At 38.1% G+C, this 20,889-nt stretch overlaps 3 long non-coding RNA genes across 3 annotated transcripts in view; 2 read left to right on the forward strand and 1 right to left on the reverse strand.

Moving 5' to 3' along the window:
* The window catches only part of LOC145736576 (uncharacterized), a 279,046-nt gene that overhangs the window by 166,549 nt on the left and 91,608 nt on the right, over positions 1 to 20,889 (forward strand). The gene's annotated exons all lie outside the window — the stretch shown is intronic.
* Positions 7,397 to 8,633, forward strand: LOC145736546 (uncharacterized). The gene is made up of 2 exons (XR_014180004.1): positions 7,397 to 7,797; positions 7,861 to 8,633. It is a non-coding gene; the product is annotated as an uncharacterized LOC145736546 (long non-coding RNA).
* Positions 15,880 to 16,856, reverse strand: LOC145736527 (uncharacterized). The gene is made up of 2 exons (XR_014179992.1): positions 16,469 to 16,856; positions 15,880 to 16,405 (listed from the first exon to the last, which is right to left on the reverse strand). It is a non-coding gene; the product is annotated as an uncharacterized LOC145736527 (long non-coding RNA).

Genomic DNA, 20,889 nt, shown 5'->3' on the forward strand with positions numbered 1-20,889 from the left:
TCAGTTAAGTTTGTCCAAGGACACTGGTTACAATCATTTCTTAATAATAAGTTAGTTCTTATTCTAACAAGAAACCTAATAAAATCTTTCCTTTCCAGTAACTATACCTAAACAACATTATGCACTTTTATTTACCCTAAATCTATCCGGTTCTCTCAGTGGCAGAACAACAAAAATACTGCAACACTGAGAAAAGTTTAATAGAGGCTTAGTCCTATGAGCAAAACTTCGCATCTCACATCACTGAACACCTTTATGATTAATGTCCCATAAATGTTTGTGGTGTGGGTCGATTATTCAATCGATGATTCGGCTAGCTTGGAGCATCAACGTACAGGCCCATCGTGAATTCCAATAACGATAATAGCTCATCATAGTCTGCTTTGGCTTCCTTCTCATATAGTCCTCAGTGTTACATGAAATATAAGAACAAAGGTTAATATGTGCTACTTAAGGCTTAATATACTGTTATGATTCACACTGGATGACCTTCCTTGTCCTGACGTGGAGAGAAATGGGTTGGATTTATTAATTTGCATTATAATGTCCACCTCACTTTCCTGAACGGATTCCTGACTGCCATCCCGGTTCTCTCCAACAGTACAAGAAGGCCCGTTTGTTTTGAACATTTTTACCTCACAAAAAAATCACTCCTAGTGTCGAACCACAAAATAAAATAACAAATGAATTTAGAATTTAAATTCAGCAAAACAAGAAATACCATACAGGGATGCCAAAACGTTGTGTTATTAGGACAACGAATAAACCTAAACTAACCTATTATATAATTACCTTCTCTCACAAAATACAAAACTAAAAATTACTGCTACAATACTATTATCTATGAGTTCGAAAGATTCTTAATTCTAAAAAGAAATTACTTTACTTACAGTCTGTTACTGTTCTTTTAATATCACCGCACGTCACGCCCTCTCTCCCCGCACTATAGAATAATCCTTTATCTGCTGTGATGCCAAAGGGTTTATCTCAAACTCGAGACGGTCTCGAAGAACGTGGAAATTTTTTTTCATCAAGTAAACTGATAATAGAAGCGGAATTCACTGTAATTTTCAATTCGGAGTCGTCATTTGCAGGATCGATTCGATGAAAATTTCGGTTTTGATGTCCGGTCCAACCGTCATCAGATTCTTCCTGAGAGAAAAAAGGATCTGGCTCGTAAATAAGCGATACTGAAGTGTCTAACTCTTTATCGGAAGTCAATTGGTTACCGATACGACTTGGCCTCAAATCGTCCACGTGAATGATCGAAATCGAACCCTCGAGTTCTATCTCGTAAGTTGAATCCGATAACTGTTTAATCACTAAGCCTGGACCTCTCCATACAGGTGAAAATACACCTGGAGCTCTGGCTCGTACGTTTACTTGATCCCCCACTTGAAAAATTACTTTAGGCTTCTCGTCTTGTCTAGGAAACATTTTCTTTTGATACTGGCATTGTCTTGAAAATACAATTTCGTTTTTACGTTTCCTGTCCTTTGGTGATGATAGTTTTTTCTGTTTACTCTACTGAGACTGCCATTCTCCTGGAAGAGGCAGCTCATACCCTAGTACTATAGCCGAAGGGGTCTCTCCTGTGGCTGCATTTCGCCTTCCACGCAGTACTTGCAAAGCCAAAGGGAGTTCCTTCTCCCAGTTCGCTTCAGGGCTGTCCAGAAGGAGTACTCGAAGGACTTTCTTTAACTCCTGCACTCGCCTCTCCACTGGATTGGCCCTTTGATGATAAATCGCACTGTAAAGATGTGTTACTCTGTATTTATTGCAGGATCTGCTTAAACATTTACTGGTGAAAACTCTCCCATTATCAGATATCAAAAAATGCGCAACTCCATATCTGGAGTATATCTCTCTTTCTAATACGTTTACGACGATGCAGTTACTCTTTTGAAAGTGAAAGCTTCTAACCATCGCGAGAATACGTCTTCCACGAGTATTATATACTTATTTTTAGTCCCGGACGCTTCCGGGTATGGACCAAGCACATCTACAGAAATCATTTCCCAAGGAAACTTAGGTATTCGTGGTTTCTGGGGAGCTGCATCTTGACGCTGGACTGTTTTTGCCAAACCGCAAACAATGCAATTTGCAATATATCGTCCGACATCTCGAAACATGTATCCCCAAAAATAATGTTTAGATATTCGTCTGCTAGTTTCGGCGGTCCCAGGATGAGCAAAATACTCAGTGTCATGATACGCCTCTATGACCTGAGTAACTAATTTTCTGGGTACGACCAAGCGATCACCTTCTGAATGTCGCCTCCATAAAAGCCCGTTGTCCACAGCAAATTTTCGCAATAGTTGTTCCTGTTCTGGTGTCAAAATATCATTGGTTTCCTTAAGAGCAGATATGGTGGCTATCATTTCCACCATATAATTAACATTTGCCTGTTCTCGAGCCACTTTATCGAACAGTGCGTCAGCATCTAGATTAGCCAATTCAGTTTCAATAGTGACGCCATTATCCATCAAGTTCTGATCGGGATTTTCTCCTCCTGGTGGAACGAGTCGGTCATTGTCAGGTTCTCCTTGATAATCAATGTCGTCAGGTCGACGACTAAGAAGATCAGGTAAATAGTTTTCTGAACCCCGAACATGCTCTAGTGTGAAGCTATATTCTTGTAACTGGAGCGCCCAACGAGTCAATTTGGCTTTAGTGTCTTTAAATTTTTCCAGCCATGTAAGACATTTACTATCTGTTCGGACTATAAAAGGTGAATCCTCCAAGTAATGCCGAAAGTGATTAATAGCCCAAACAAGCGCCAAGCATTCTTGCTCGTTTACGTGCAAACGACGCTCGTTGGGTTTAAATTTGGCACTAGCAAAGGATATAATATTTTTCCTGCCTGCTTCCGGTTCCTGAAACAGGACTGCCGCCATACCTTCCTGACTGGCGTCCGTCTGTAATATGAATTGTTTACTAAAGTCAGGCCTATTAAGTGATTGGGCTTTCGCTACTGCTTGCTTGGTCATTTCAAAAGCTGCGTCCTCTGCCTCTGTCCATACTAATTTTGTTGATTTTCCTTTAAGCATTTCTGTTAGTGGAGCAGTTATATCAGAATATCTCGGTATGTGTTCCCGCAGCCACCCACAGGTCCCCAAAAAAGCTTGTAACTGTTTTCGGTTCTTTGGTATTCGAAAATCTGCAATCTGCTTTAAGTGTTTCTGTTGAGGTACCACGGAGTCACCCTCTATACGAAAGCCTAAATAATCTAGATTGTCCATCCCGATGTGACACTTCTCTGCAGAAGCCCGCAGTCCATGCAACCGTAATCGCTCTAAAATTAGTCTCAGATGATATAAGTGTTCCTTTTTGGAATTACTATAAATGATAACATCATCCAAGTAAACTTGAGTAAAGCGATTCACATATCCCACAAGTACTTCACCAGCCATCAACCTTTGAAATGTGGCTGGAGCATTCTTTAGACCGAATGGCATCACAGTAAATTGATATGCTGTTCCATCTGGCGTAGTGAATGCTGTTTTGTGCTTATCAGTAGGCTCCAAAGGAACTTGCCAATAACCACTTTTGAGATCCAGAACAGTAAATATACGAGCCTCCGAGATATTTTTTAGAGCGTCCGAAATGCGTGGTAACCCAGAGGATTCATCCAAGGTTATTTTATTCAACTCTCTATAGTCCACACAAAACCTTGGCTTTTTCCCCGTGCGCATCACTAGAACTGGCGGAGATGCATATTGTGAAATAGACGGTTCTATTACCCCAGCTTTGAGCATCTCGTCAATTTGTTTATAAAGAATTTCTTTTTTCATTGGCGCCATATGATAACATCTTTTGTTAATAACTATATTATTTTTTAAATGAATGTGATGAGTAGTCGTTCTGGTGGTTGGTTGATTTAAACCTACCAAAAATACATCTTCAAATTCTTTGACAAGAGTACTGAATTCCGGATCTACAATTTCTGGTAACTTGATTGAATCTTTTTGTACTAATTGATTTTTTCTCCAGAACACAGTAGCACGTGTTTCTTTGCCAAAATTCATGCATTCCCTTTCAAAATCTAATACCACATTATGTTCCGAAAAGAAAGGCATTCCTAAAATAATTTGATGTCCAAGTCCGCTTACAACCTGAAATGTTTCTTTAAAGTTTACATTCTTAATGTAAAACACCACATCCGTGGAGCCTTCAGTATATACAGATTGATTTTTGATTGCTAATCTTAATAAAATATTTTCTTCAAGATGTGCTTGTTGATTGACAAGTTTTTTGTCAATTAAATTAATGTCCGACCCGGGATCCAACAGAGCCAAAACCACACGATTATCGATTGTCACTGGTATGGTGGGTCGAGTATACTTCGGAGTCTGACGTAGTGTAGCGTTTAATTGGTATTCCGGGCCGGATCCATTCGTAGTACTCCGGCCCTGTGGTAGTTTTCTGAAGAGGGTTCTAGTTCGTCCAAACCTGCGCTACCAGCTTCTGAATGTCTTGGCCAGTTTTGACGGGGCATCTCTTCTATCGCTGCTACGTGTTGTTGTCTCCCAGATTGAATAGCACGAGGGCAGAAACGAGCAGTGTGATTTCCTTGGCAAATATAACAACGCACTGAAGAATAATTTTCCCGGTCATTGCGTTGAGGATTAGAGACTCGCTGCTGAATAACTCGTTGATTTTCTCTCGGTAAATCTTTTTTAATTTTAGGTTTTTCTGTGAGTAACGAGAGCTCTAATAAATCAGTTTCCACTTGGACAGCAGCAATCTCCAATTGCTCCAGTGAAGTAAACTGAATGCCTCTCAGACGAGATCTAATTTCGGGTCTTAGATTTGGCAAAATGATACTTGTAAGTGTTTCTTCGTCCTGAGGGCAGTGTCGTTCCAATCTAGCAGCTATACCTCTTTTTCTGGCTACGAATTCATCTGTACTTTCTTTTTCTCCTTGTCTTTGGCTATATAATGCAGTAGTTAATTCAATTCGTACGCTCTGTCCGTCAAAATATGCTAAAAATTTTCTCTTTAATTCCTTTGACCCTACTCTATACAGTTTAAATCTAGCTGCCCACTTTGCAGCTCGTCCTTTCAGACGGTCCATGATAAGTTGTGCTCTCTCATGGGAATCATTGATTCCAGCTTTATCAAAATATTGTTGCATTTCGACCAAAAATAAATTAGGATTCTCATGAACCGCCCCTTCAAAACTAGCTCGCAAAGTGGTTTCCCTACCAGACCTAAAAGTCTTTAAATTTAAATTTAATTCTTTTATAGCTCCTGCTAAAAGTGTGTTTGTGTCAACCTCTCTCACTATGTCCCTATTATTACTATCTCTACCCAAGTCGTCGTTGGTACGCCAAACTGAATCATTATGAGTTTCATTATTAAAGTGACCTTCCTTGTCCTGACGTGGAGAGAAATGGGTTGGATTTATTAATTTGCATTATAATGTCCACCTCACTTTCCTGAACGGATTCCTGACTGCCATCCCGGTTCTCTCCAACAGTACAAGAAGGCCCGTTTGTTTTGAACATTTTTACCTCACAAAAAAATCACTCCTAGTGTCGAACCACAAAATAAAATAACAAATGAATTTAGAATTTAAATTCAGCAAAACAAGAAATACCATACAGGGATGCCAAAACGTTGTGTTATTAGGACAACGAATAAACCTAAACTAACCTATTATATAATTACCTTCTCTCACAAAACCTGTAAAAAAAATACCAGGAGTGATTTGTGTGATAAAAAGATATCAATATCTTTTCAATATAATATCATGTCTTATAACAAAATTATTTTTAGCATCATTTTTAACTCTTATTTATGTGTTAGTATGTACGATCCATTTTCCATTCCTAAAAAATAAAAAATGGAACGTATGAAATTTATTTCCCTAATGCTGTAAAGCAAGGATTTTCGTGTATGCACTGCGCGAACAAAATTAGTCATGTAAACAACTTGAACGGTTGTTTACTGTTTTCATTATTTGTTATGTTAGTCGTTCGTCATCAACCAACAAGGTTGTCGGAGCGTCGTGTCAGGAATATTTGCCTCCTTAGCGAAACATTTTTTATCGTACCTTATTAGTTCATAGCACTAAAAAATAATTGGATTAATTTCATAACTCGATTATTCTCGTTATTTGGGTTTAACATGACACCATTATACATTCCAATTTTTTTAATTTCAAAACCACATGTGTATATTATGCTTGTATCTTGTATCTACGTAGCCATTAACAATAATAAAGTAATACAAAAACAATAATAAGCTAATATAAATATAAGTGTAGACCTCAGCTGCTGATAAGTAGCATATGGCCCCATGTTCTCAAAAAGTTCTAATTGCGCGATAAACGGCTGTGTTACCGCGTGTCCAAGAATTTCTTCAGTTTGTCGACAACCTTTTTGCGGACAACCTGACTTGCGTGTGATTCGGGTGGTCCCATAAACGTTTGTCGTCCATATGCACCTCCTGTTATAACAGAGGATGCGCTAGCAGTGTCAATTTCTGATGTTTCCTCCGTATATTGTGTTCGAGGTACTGTTGATACCCGAAATTGATGTGTCATATCCGGGATATAAGCATGCGGATATGGCGAATGACCCGGTTGACTCAAAAATTGAGTTCTCCCGTACACACATGTAGCACAAGGTGTACGGGAAAATCCTTGTACAAATACATCTTTCCATGCCCGCCAAAAATCCTCAGGTCGATATTGTGGTTGTTGGGGTGATATGCATATTGCACAATCACATGTCAGAAATGGAGTGCCCCCATGACGTACCTTCTCGTCAAGTAGAAGTATGGTATACTCCTCCGTATGTATGATTTGAGTCCAAAGGGCGAGTAGACACCTCGCAATCCCTAATAATTGTATTGGTACCGCTTAACGAAACTCTTCTTGTAGTTCCTCCAAGTGATACAGTGCCAATTTGTATAAATAAAGTTTGGTGTTTATCTCAGTAACACACCTAATATAAAACAAAAAATTTACAATCCATTCCATTTTTGGCACTTTCGCGAACCTTATAGATTAACTTTACCCGAGTGTTACTTCAAGACCGATTTCTAAAATTATCGAAATAAATACAGAAACCTTTTCCTTGTAAATTTCTTGATAACTTTAGAATTACACGCTCTCCTAACGTGTCTTCAGAATTGAGGTTCTGTTCCTTTCCTTGGTAGACTTCAAATGAGTACAAATAGCCCGTTTGAGAGCAAGCTAAAGCCCATACCTTGAAACCCCGTTTTATGGGCTTCATCGGCATGTACTGCTTTAATGTTGACCTTCCTTTGAATGCTATCATGCTCTCATCAACAGCTACATGTCTACATGTTTGGGCTACATGTCTAATCCAGTTAGCATTGTCGGATGGTGACGGATTGTCCTTCCTGAATCCTTTGATGAATTCTGGGACACTGTGTTACGTACGAAATAGAGTTTTCGTCCGTTAACTCGTTTGATTTGTGTTTTTAATGTACATGGGCCTAGTTACACTGGTAGACCGATTCCGATCGCTTAAATCCTCCAATTGCACTTTGTGCACATTTTGTTGTAAATGTGGGTGCGTGACCTGATAAGTTATCAGGTGCCGTAGTCACGTGATTGGTTTCGATTTTTGTCGGGGGAGCGTCGGTTTGTGGTCGTGTTTCTTTGTGTCAGGTGCCATGTGCCTATTTAATCACCCCACTTTGTGATATCGGTCTCTTTACCACTACAGCACTTGAACTGCCGACATCTGATCCTTTTTTCTGAGCCGTGTGGCGTGTGTGTGAATTTGATTTTTAATCCGTGATCATCTGGCCGAATTACAGGTAAATTGGTTTTATTGTTAGTTCTTTTGAATTATTTTGTATCGGCCCAATTTTCCAACACAGCATTGTGTTCGGCCCAACCGGATATTCGGAGATTTTTCCAACCGGAGATTTAAAGACACTTTCAAACCGGAAATCTAAGGGCTTTTTGACCGGAAATCTGAGGGTTTCTGACCAGAGATCCAGAGATTTTTCCGACCGGAGAACATTTCAATCGGGGATTGAATCAGCCTGACCGGGACTGCTTTGTCCAGAGTTTTCCGGACCAGCCCACGTGTTGGGAAAGCCGATCACCGGCCACAGAGGTTTAGAAAGGTCAGAGTCGAACCACCACGATTCCTCACTTGATCACTAGTTTTATTTAATTTCATTTTATTTTATTTTTATTTTTTTTAGGTTAATATTAGTTTGCTCTAAACAACTTCAACACTTGTCACCACCTCTGGTCACCTTTTTGGTTGCCGGAACAAGTGTTGAAGCTGTTTGTTCGTTTTCCCTGGTGTTCTGCTGTTTTCTGCCCTAGGTACCTGTCACCAGTCTCTGGACCCCATTTCCTGCCTGGAAATCAGCGGTGGCCACTACTGACTACTGGGAAGAGGATACTGGAGGTTCCAGGACCCAAACATCGTCTTTGACAACTGGTAAGGGCAGTCAATTACAGTTTGGCACTGGGAAAACTTTTCCTGTTTTTTTTTTTAATTTATTTCAAATTTAACTTTTTTTTTTGTTTTCAACTTTCTTGTGGCAACTTTTGTAAATTTTATAAATATTTTGTAAATTTTTGTAAATATTGTAGTTATTTTAATTTGTAATATACACGTGTACATATACAACGAGTGGTTCGTTTGATTTCCTGCAGTATATCCAAGTGTGTTCATCTATAGCTAGTTATGAACTCATGCAATTAATCCACGACCTTGAGCTATCTAATTGAAAAATGTTGTAATCTCATTAACGTGAGGTTTCATCATAACAAATTGGCGACCAACGTGAAGGGCCTTTTTGATTTTTCGTGGATTGAGCACGCTTGGATTGTGGGTTATCAGACTGCCTTGTTTGTGCATGTGTATTTTTGCATGGCTACAATATTTACTTAGTTTTTTCACGGTGCCAGACGTGTTGATTGTTTAAGATATTTATTCTTAAATTAAAGAGTGTCAAGTTTGGAATTGCTGGTTTATCGTATTATCGTTGCATTTTTACCTTTTGCTTTGCTTGTGACCGTGCCAATCTATTTTTAGACCGAAGTTTCAGGTTTGCCCCGTTATCTTAAGTTTTTTTGTAGTTTTACCTATAACATTGTGGTTCGGTTTTGCAGTTAAAAGTGCGAATTAATTTTCTCTTTTGGTAGAGATTTTATTTGTACTAATTTGGACAATTTTAATTTCCCTTAATTTGATTAAGTGTTTAATTATTGATTGACTGATTTATTTAATCAGTTTTGAGTAACTTGGATCACAAGTAGTGATCAAGTTTTTGATTGTTGTCCAAGTCAGTTGTTTTTGTTGCACTTTAGCTGTAAAATTTATATATCTCTTGTGTTTATCTAGTTTTTGGGGTTAAACTAGAAATTTTAATAATGGCTCTCCAAATTAATGCCTTGCAAGCCCATGAGCTAGATTATGAAATTTCTATCAGATCTATGAAGCCATTGGGTACTGTTGATCAGAGACGTAAAATTTTGAGGGGACTGTTGGCTCAAGAAAATGCCAATCGTAGTATTTGTCAAGTGTCGAACCCATTTGAATTTGATTTTGATGAAAAGGAGCTGGTGTTATCTATTGCATCAATTAAGGTTAAAGTAGTAGGTTTTACCGGTACATCTAGTGATCCTTCATACAAAAACATTTCAACTCGGCTCTGGCATGTCTCAGGCCGACTTAATCGTATGAATCATACTTCTGATGAGGAAACTCAAAGGAAGAATGATTTATATGTTGAGATATTAACTTTGGAAGGTGATCTCGATGCTAAAGTTTTTCCAGCTGCTTCAACTCCTCTTGACCCAAATTTGGGTTCTGTCAGTTTTAATGCTAATGCAGTTAATCAGGTTGTTAGCAAGTCTGTGCCTGTACATAAATGGGGACTGCAAAAGTTTACTGGCGAGGGTTCATTAATGGCTTTTCTTGAAAAGGTAGAAACCTTTAGAATGTCTCGTGGCTGCTCAACAGATGAGGTTTTTGCTTCTGCTGGAGACCTTTTTGATTCGCAAGCTTGGACTTGGTGGTATAATCATCATAAAAAGGGGCGTTTTATTGATTGGGATGATTTAGTGGGTAAATTAAAAGAGACTTTTTTGCGTGACCACTATGATAGAAACTTATTAGAAGAAATCAAAGCTAGGAAACAAAACCCTAAAGAACCAGTTTGTTTATTTATTAGTTCTATGGAGGGTCTTTTCAATCGATTAACTGAGGCTCCTTCTGAAAAAGAAGTTGTAGACATTATCAGAGAAAATTTAATGCCGGATTATGTTAGGACTTTGGCATTGCATGACATAACTGCTGTCAGTGACTTGACTTCTTTGTGTAAACGAATAGAGAACAGTCTCTATGTTTCAAATCAGTACCGACCAACTACACATAGAGGTAATTTAATGGAACCTGATCTTAGTAGGCCAGGCTTTTCTGGAAATATTAGTTCTGTTTCCTCTAGTGTGGTTTGTTGGAATTGTAGGAAACGCGGTCATATAAACACTGAATGTACTGCCGAAAGGAGTTTGTATTGCTACAGTTGTGGTAAAGAAAATTTTACGAAGTCCAACTGTCCTCATTGTTCAAAAAACGTCACAAGACCTGGCAGGAAGACCAACAATCCTTCTGTCAGGTCGACAAAAAATTCTCAAAAGAAAGAGAACAAAAAAGACAGTCAGTAGTGACTGATCTTTTGGATTGGCATAAATGGTTGGACCAAGTGAAATTTTTTATGTCTGAAAAAGTTCCTATTGTTGGTGATAGTCAAGTTACTGAAGACGGTGCGTTGTCTTTGTCCACGGAAATTTCCGTTAATCCTGTTTGTGCTAAAAAATCGTTTGATGACCGTCCATATTTAAATGTTAGAATTTCTGATTGTTGGTTTTTGGCTTTGATCGATACTGGTAGTTCTATCTCTATTCTGGGTTTTGATGGTCTGCAGATACTTAAAGACGTAGACTTATGTTTGACCGAAGATTCGTCATTTCACGTCACTACTGCTGACGGAAACTTACAGAGTGTGTCAGGTTATTTTTGGGCTCCTATAACTTTAGGTAATGTTACCAGACTGTTGAAAATTTTAGTTATTCCTTCTTTAAAACATGAGTTGATTTTGGGCATTGATTTTCTTAAAGCATTTAATATTCAATTAAATTTTAGAAACCTGTCATATCAATCAATCTTTAATTCAGTGTCTGTTATAAATAAGATTCAGTCTGCTGAAGAGTTAACTTTGACACAGACTGAAGAACTTAATAAGATCAAGGATCTGTATAAAACTATTGCACCAAAAAATAAATTGGGTTTAACCCATTTAATTAAACATACCATTAACACCGGTAATGAAAAACCTGTCAAACAGAGACAATACCCATTATCATATGCAATGCAAAAGTGTCTTAACGAGCAGGTGGATGAAATGCTGGAGCTTGGTATAATAGAACCTTCTAATTCACCTTGGTGTTCGCCTATGTGGCTTGTCAAAAAAAGTGATGGCTCATTTAGAGTGTGCTTGGATGCCCGGAAGCTTAACTCTGTTAGTATTCCTAGTGCATATCCAATGCCTCTTATTGATTCTATTGTCACCAAAGTTCGTGATGCGAAATTCCTGTCTTCAATTGATTTAAAGCAAGCTTTTCATCAAATTCCACTTGATGACACTTCAAAAGAGAAAACCGCTTTTGCAGTGCATGGTAGAGGGCTTTTCCATTATAAAGTTTTACCTTTTGGATTGAGTGATAGTGCCCAAAGCATGTGTCGATTAATGGACATGGTTATAGGACCGGCTTTAGAGCCTTATGTATTTTATTATCTTGATGACATTATTATTGTCACACCTGACTTTGACACACACTGTGAGATTTTGAAAAAACTATTTATGCGTCTTAAGGATGCTGGTTTGACTATTAATTTGGACAAAAGTCAATTTTGTAGGTCGTCTCTCAAATTTTTAGGTTATATTGTTGATCGTGATGGGCTTAGGACCAACCCTGATAAAGTTTCTGCTATTTTGGATTACCCTGTTCCTAAAAATACTACGCAAATTCGTAGACTTGTCGGTTTGATAGGTTATTATCGTAGGTTTCTTAAGGACTTTTCGTCCCTATGTAGTCCAATTACCGATCTTTTGAAAGGGCGTAAAAAAGGTCAACCTATTGTTTGGACCCCTGAAGCAAACATTGCTTTTGCTAAAATTAAAGAGGCACTTACTACTGCTCCTGTTCTTGCCAGTCCTGATTATACCAAGCCTTTTAGTTTAATGTGTGATGCTTCTGACACAGGAGTTGGCTGTGTGTTGTATCAAGAGGAGGACGGTTTGGAACACCCTATTGCCTATGCGAGTAGAACTTTGAACAAATGTCAACGTAAATATACAACCACTGAAAAGGAATTGTTAGCTGTTTTGTTTGGCATTGAGAAATTCCGATACTATTTGGAAGGGACACATTTTACGGTCCATACTGATCATTCCTCTTTAGTTTGGTTGAATAACATGAAAAATCCTTCTGCTCGTATAGCTAGATGGATTGTTAAGTTATCTCAGTATTCATTTAATATCGTGCATAGAAAGGGTGTTGCCAATACTGTAGCTGATGCTCTTTCGAGAAGTTTGGAAGATGTTGGAGTTTTAAATTTGACCAATCTAATTTTGGATAAATGGTATCGTGACATGTTAGGGAAAGTTCAAGAATCACCTGATAAATTTCCGACTTTTAAGGTAAAAAATAACTGTCTTTATAAACATGTATTTTCTAAGTACAACTTGGATGGCAATGTTTCCAATTGGAAAATTGTTGTACCTACGGCTCATAGACAGGAAATTCTTGAAAAGTTTCACGATCATGAAACAGCCGGTCATTTAGGCATCTCTAAAACGTTGTCTAGGGTTGCTGAACTGTATTATTAGGCAAATATGCGAGATTCTGTTTACCGTTATGTTAGAAAATGCACTATTTGCGCTGCTAGTAAATCTAGTCATTTACCCCAGGCAGGTCTTATGGGTCAATACCGAAATGTTAATTTTCCTTTCCAGTTATTGTCAGCTGATCTTATTGGTCCTTATCCAAGATCAAAATCGGGAAACCAGTACGTTCTTGTTGTGGTGGATTGGTTCACTAAATTTGTACTTGTGCACCCTATGGCGAAGGCGACTTCTAAGGCCATAGTTAAGTTCATAGAAAATCAAGTTTTTCTTTTGTTTGGGGTTTGCCAAATTTTCTCTTGTGACAATGGTAGTCAGTTTACTAGTAAGGATTTTAAAAATCTCATGACTAAGTATAATGTCCAGAAAATTTGGTATAACGCTAGATATCATGCACAAGTGAACCATACTGAAAGAGTCAACCAAGTGATAATCACTGCAATAAGATCCTACATTCATGAAAATCACAGGGATTGGGATAAATCTATTTTCCAAGTTGCCCAGGCTATTAGACTGGCTAAACATGAAATTACTGCTTTCTCTCCTGCATTTTTAAACTTTGGCAGGAATATACCTGTTGATGGTTCATTTTATGGTTTAATTAGTGATAATGCTGACAATAAGGTGGAAATTTCTGATAAAGTGCATAACCCCAATACAGTTCAGGAATTACCTAACATCTATGAAGAAGTTCGGAAACGACTTCATAAATCTTACATTCAAAGTAAACAACGTTATGATTTTCGAAAGAGAGATGTTAAGTATCATGTTGGAGATCAGGTCTGGAAGAAAAATTATGTTTTATCTAAAGCAGTAGACGGTTTTGCTGCCAAGTTGGCACCTAGGTACATTCCGTGTACTATTTCTAAAGTCCTCTCTAATTTGGTATACCGTTTGGTTGACAGGGATGGAAATAATTTGGGAGATTGGCATGTATCTGACATTAAACCGGATGTGACCTTAAGTAACGAGTCTGAGCATTCTGATGCTCATTCGTCTGACTGATTATTGAGAGTTAGTTTTTGTTAGGATTGACTCTAACTTTGTATGCAATTCCGTTGGTTTAATAGGTGTACACGAATTGAGTCGGTCGTATGTTTTCTAATTGATTGAATCCATAATGAACAAGTTTTTGTTTTCTTGTTTTGGTGATAATGACATTTGTTACCTAACATCTTTTTCAATAAGTGTCATTATTAAGGGACAGTGGCGGGTACTTATATACTCAATTGTTTAATTGAAAGATTCTGTGGATACCGTATTACCCAGAATAACACATTTTAACATCGTGTATCATTTTTAATTTAATTTAATTTGACTTGTTTATTATTGGATTTAATTTTTCTCGATTGTGACTTTAATTGATTGATTTTCCCGCTTTGGATACTCCCCTTTATTTGTTTGTTCTGGAATGAGTGTTACCGTGTGGTCAGGGTTCCTGGAATGATTTGGGAGTGTCAGGGAGTATATTTTTCCTCAATTGTGACTTTATTGATTTTTCCCGTTTTGGATACTCCTCTTAGTTTTTGTTCAGGAACGAGTGTTACCGTGTGGTCAGGGTTCTTGGGACGATTTAGGAGTGTCAGGGAGTCGATTTTTCTTTTGCTCGATTGTGTCAATTGTTTTTCCCCGCAACTTGTATGCGTTAATGTTTAATCTTGCGTACATGTAGGGAATTTCGTTTTTTTTTCTATTCTCTATTTTGTCTTGTTGTCAGTTTTGACAAATTTACCTGATTGTGACTTTTACTGGATTTGACTTTCTTTGTAACCACTTTGCTTTGTTGTAAAGGGCTGAGCGGAATTGGGTGCCGCCATAGTCACTTAACCTCTAAGGTTTTTGGGAGGGTAGTTCATGGGGGGAAAGTCTTAGAGTCCCTGTAAGTACCTTAATGGCCCTGGAGTACGGAGACTTTCTACTGTGTTCGACCTCAGCCCCAATTGCTTGGTTACGTGAGATTTGGCGTCAGTGGTTTCGTTCGGAACACCCCAGTAAATTTAATTTTTTTTTGTGGTTACCAATACACTAACCGTTCGGTGTATTTTTCGGGTTTTCTAGAGAGGGTTCCTATCAAAAACCTTTCCTTTTGTTGGTGGACGATTGTCTTCTCTTTCCTGTTAGTTTTCTTTATTTCATTTCCACCTGCCAGGTGATTTGTTTTGGTTTCTCTTTCTGTGGTTTTCCTGAGCGTTGAGTCCTGTCTCTGTTTATCTCTACCGAGACCAATGAATGAGGTTTCCTCTCGCATAACGAGGTTTACGCAACGTTGGTTTCATGTTCAACCCCGTTTTAATTTTCTGGACATAAACCGGTTAGAGATTTGTAGGGTCATGACGACTTCTCCTGGGAATATTGTTTGAGTGGGAGACTGGAGCAAGTCAACTGGTACCTTGTGTTTTTTTTCCTCCTCTTCAGAGCTACTTCATAGCTGTGATGAGCTTCATTTTCGTTTGAAAGGTTGTATGCCTCCTTCAAATGGTATACTGGCGCCCATCATTTGTTTTCTTGATTTTGGTGGTTTATCGTCTTTTGGTTTGCTTTTCTTCAGGTCAGTTTCGAGGTGCTTTTTCACTTAAAAAAAAATTGAACAAGTTTAATTTTTTAAACGGAACCCCACGTTGGGCGCCAATTTGTTATGATGAAACCTCACGTTAATGAGATTACAACATTTTTCAATTAGATAGCTCAAGGTCGTGGATTAATTGCATGAGTTCATAACTAGCTATAGATGAACACACTTGGATATACTGCAGGAAATCAAACGAACCACTCGTTGTATATGTATACGTGTATATTACAAATTAAAATAACTACAATATTTACAAAAATTTACAAAATATTTATAAAATTTACAAAAGTTGCCAAAAAACAGGAAAAGTTTTCCCAGTGCCAAACTGTAATTGACTGCCCTTACCAGTTGTCAAAGACGATGTTTGGGTCCTGGAACCTCCAGTATCCTCTTCCCAGTAGTCAGTAGTGGCCACCGCTGATTTCCAGGCAGGAAATGGGGTCCAGAGACTGGTGACAGGTACCTAGGGCAGAAAACAGCAGAACACCAGGGAAAACGAACAAACAGCTTCAACACTTGTTCCGGCAACCAAAAAGGTGACCAGAGGTGGTGACAAGTGTTGAAGTTGTTTAGAGCAAACTAATATTAACCTAAAAAAAATAAAAATAAAATAAAATGAAATTAAATAAAACTAGTGATCAAGTGAGGAATCGTGGTGGTTCGACTCTGACCTTTCTAAACCTCTGTGGCCGGTGATCGGCTTTCCCAACACGTGGGCTGGTCCGGAAAACTCTGGACAAAGCAGTCCCGGTCAGGCTGATTCAATCCCCGATTGAAATGTTCTCCGGTCGGAAAAATCTCTGGATCTCTGGTCAGAAAACCCTCAGATTTCCGGTCAAAAAGCCCTTAGATTTCCGGTTGGAAAGTGTCTTTAAATCTCCGGTTGGAAAAATCTCCGAATATCCGGTTGGGCCGAACACAATGCTGTGTTGGAAAATTGGGCCGATACAAAATAATTCAAAAGAACTAACAATAAAACCAATTTACCTGTAATTCGGCCAGATGATCACGGATTAAAAATCAAATTCACACACACGCCACACGGCTCAGAAAAAAGGATCAGATGTCGGCAGTTCAAGTGCTGTAGTGGTAAAGAGACCGATATCACAAAGTGGGGTGATTAAATAGGCACATGGCACCTGACACAAAGAAACACGACCACAAACCGACGCTCCCCCGACAAAAATCGAAACCAATCACGTGACTACGGCACCTGATAACTTATCAGGTCACGCACCCACATTTACAACAAAATGTGCACAAAGTGCAATTGGAGGATTTAAGCGATCGGAATCGGTCTACCAGTGTAACTAGGCCCATGTACATTAAAAACACAAATCAAACGAGTTAACGGACGAAAACTCTATTTCGTACGTAACAACTGATTGAGTTTAGATTGTCACCCGGGACCCTTATAAGAAAGTTACCTATTCTTTTCCAGAGATCTGGATTCATAGGATTCTTGATTACCTGATGGGAAATTATGATTCCATTGGAGTTGCATCCAAGGAGAAGATTTCCGAATGTGAGGCTGGTGTCGGGGGGTTCAGTGGACACGGAGGATGTAGGGGATGATGACTTTGGGGTCAATGTTGAATCTAATTTTTGCTTCTCTAGTCGATTTAGAGTGTCCATTGTTTGTCTCAGCACATGCATGCAATTTCTCTCGTTGTCTCCAGATTGTCTCAATTTGTCCAATGCCATTGTCAAGAATCCTTCTTGCTCGGTGATGAATTTTTGCATTGCATGCTCCGTGTCTCGAGAGCTTTGAGCTTGAGCTCGTTGTCTCTCCATTCTGATTCCTTTCAACATTCCAAGAGCCTGAGACTATGAGATCTCTTTTGAGAGATACTCATATAGAGTTATATTGAACAATCCCCTGTCTATATATCCGGTATTTTTGGAATAGTCCCTTATAATCTTGCTTCCAAGGTTGTTGCTTCTGGCATATTCCACAAGAACTTTGTAGGACTCATCCACATCCTCTAAGTCTACCTCTGGGACTGATTGAGATGATCCTTCTCTTTCCATCAATTCCAGCCAGCTGGGATTAGTCAGTGTTTGAGGAGGATTGGTTAGTGGAGCCGCGATCACTGGGATTCCTTCAGAAAGGGTGCGAATTATTGACAGAGCCTGCTCTTCTTCTGGACTAAGGGAGGTGTCTGTTTGGGAGGTGCTGTGTTACAGGAGTGAATGAGGTCTGAGGTTTTGGCATTTTGAAAATGTTTTTTCTCGCATATCCATTTACATGGAGAAATCTAAGGACATTCAGGAACCTCTTCAATGGAAAACTAGATTTGATTCTTTTATTATGAAAATTATGAGATTGGGACCAGTATTTGCGCATCTGCGGCAAAGAATTGAATCCCATAATAATTAAAACTCCTAGAAATGCTTGTATTTCTTCATAGGTAAATCCCAAATTTTTATTGTGCTGGTTGGCGTATAGGTTTGTCTGGTCCACAATGTTTTTTAGAAACTCTTCTGTGAAAAATAAATGGAAGAAGTCAATAGGCTCTTCCGAATCAATCTGAAATAAGAATTACTGTTTACATAAATATTTATACAAAAACGAAAAATATATACCAGGTGTCCAAGAACACCCTGGACATAGGAGATTAACATGGGAAAACAATTTTGATTTTTTTGCGCCTGTACGGCTGATTTGATTGAAAAATCGTATTAATGAAAGTTGTAGTACCTATCACGGACTAGCTTTCTGTATTTTTTTCGGATCTCTAACTTGAGCCCTTTCGTCGTAAAACACGAACAAAAAAGCGAAAATTTAAACTTTTTACCTGCACTGTATAAGCGGTTGCCGAGCAACCGTACCCGCAACAATGACCTGTTTACCCGTTGCCCGACAACGGGTAAACAGGTCAATTACCTGCACATTAGGGCCTACCTTAGTGTCAAAGTTGTAGTTGTTGAATGTCTGTGGCAAAACCGAACTTTTTTCCCATAAGCAAAAACGATCAAAATCTAGGGTGACATCTATATTCTCCTGTTCACTGTCACTGTCATGCAATAATTCATTGCTACTATGTTGTTGTTTGTAACTTGTCTAAAGGAGTGTAAGTTTTGTCAGTAATGGAATCGTCAGAATCAAAGTCATAGAAGTCCTCTGATTGCTGAGTTGGGGTACCCAAATTAGTTCTTCTTCTCTTGCTTGACCTGCTAGATGTAGTAGAAGAGTATCCTGAACATGATGGAGTCAATGCTTGAGAAGGCGCATCACTCTCAGAAGTCGGAGTGTCGCTATGAGCTTCTATTGTAGATGGCGGAAGTGCGGTTGTGTTACAGTAATAATCAGGGATCACATCTTCGGCGTCTGAGTCGCCATTCACATCAGAGTTTTTTGCCTGTTCTTCGGAAATGGCCGCAAGTTCTAATGTCGCCAAATCCACCTCTTCCGCTAATTCTGCGTGAGTCAGCGATTTTTTCCAGTGAAAGGAATCCATCTTATAAAAATAAAAAGTAATACATATAAATTTCGAGTTTAAAATATCACTTGTAAAGGGTGTTCCAACAAGAACGCAATTTTTAAATTTTAAATTAAACAGATATTTAAAAAAAAATCGTGAAACTTTATTATATCGTAAAGTAGACAGAATGAGGTTATGTATGGAACAATATATCGTGCAGATGGCCGCCGCGGCTTTGCTGGCATGCACGCGATCTTTTAATGAAATTTTCAATGACCGCTTTGCATAAATGCTGCGGTATTTCATTAATGCAGCGTCCAATTTCCTCTTTTAAAGTGCCCTTTACATGGTTAGATATTTCTATTCCACTTTTCTGTTGGATATTTTTGTTCGATAAAAATAAGGACGCAAATTTTAGAAGTTTTACATCTATGCAATTTTCCAATTCGATATACTGTCACTTGTCATCGTGTCATTTGTCAAGTCTTAAAAGTCATCTGTCATCTCAATGTTTATGTTTACTATTTGTTTACATGTAATATGTAATTAAACTTAAACATTTGCAAATAGAATAGACAACAATGACTATAGATCTAGAGCTCTGTATTATATTAGCATTGCTAACAGTGCAATTGGGCAGGAGAAGACCAAAACAACTTCAAAAACATAGAAATAGGAAATTATGGTCTAGGAAATGGCTGTTACGTAGAAACGAAGGACGAGGTGCGGCACGTTTAGTTTTTGATGAACTCAAGCTTGAAGATCCTAGTGGCTTTAAGAATTTCACTAGAATGAGTTCTTCAACATTTGAAATGTTACTCTCCAAAGTTGCTGGACACATCCAGAGAAAAGACACTGTATTTAGAGAATGTATTCCTGTTGATACCAGGTAAGTAATCTGTAACAATTATTTATATGTATGTAAATGATTTATCGAATTACTGTGTTTTAGATTACTTGTCACCCTAAGATACCTTGCAACTGGTGAAAAGTTTACAAGTTTAAGTTACAGTTTTAGAATATCAGTATCATCAATCTCATGCATAATACCAGAAACAGTAGCAGCCATATACGAAACATTAAATAAAAATTACTGAAAGGTATTTTAGTTTAAAACAAAATGTATTATGTATCACAACTTTTATTATTATGACAGACACCTTCATCAGCAGAGCAATGGACAAAAATTGCTGACAAATTCTTAAAGATGTGGAATTTTCCTTTTTGTCTGGGTGCCCTTGATGGAGAACATATTGCCTTTCGACCAAGGAAATCAGATGGATCATATTATTATAATTATAAGGGCTTTAATAGCATTGTACTATTAGCGTTGGTGGATGCAGAATACAATTTTATTTATGTAAATGCAGGTTGTAATGGAAGAGTGAGTGATGGTGGAGTTTACAATAACAGTGGACTTAGTACTGCTATACAAAACAATACACTTGATTTTCCAAAAGATCAGTTTTTACCTGGAACACATGACAAAGTACCATATGTAATAATTGCCGATGGAGCCTTCAAAGCAACAAGAGTTTTAATGAAGCCTTGGGGACAACGAACTTCAAAGCAGAAGAAAATATTTAACTATAGGCTCAGTAGGGCCCGCCGTGTTGTTGAGAACGCCTTTGGCATTTTATGTAATAAATTTCAAGTTCTTCAATCAGAAATTATTTTGCCTGTTGAAACAGTTGAACAAATTACACTAACATGTTGTTCCTTACATAACTTTGTTAAAAGTAAAGATGGAAAAAAATATCTAAGTGGAGTTGATATTGATAATATAAGTGACATGACAGTAACAGATGGTGAATGGAGAATAAATATTTTTCTTACAAATCTGCAACATAATGCAGGCAACAGATCTTCAAATGAAACATTAGACATACGAGAAAAATTTACTGCTTATTTCAATGGGATAGGTGCAGTTCCATGGCAAGAAAAAGCTGTAGCAAAATTCAATTTTTAAAAAATACTTAAATA

This window comes from Ips typographus, linkage group LG12 (genome assembly GCF_016097725.1).
Source record: "Ips typographus isolate SLU linkage group LG12, UJ_Ityp_2.0, whole genome shotgun sequence".
NCBI lineage: Eukaryota > Metazoa > Arthropoda > Insecta > Coleoptera > Curculionidae > Ips > Ips typographus.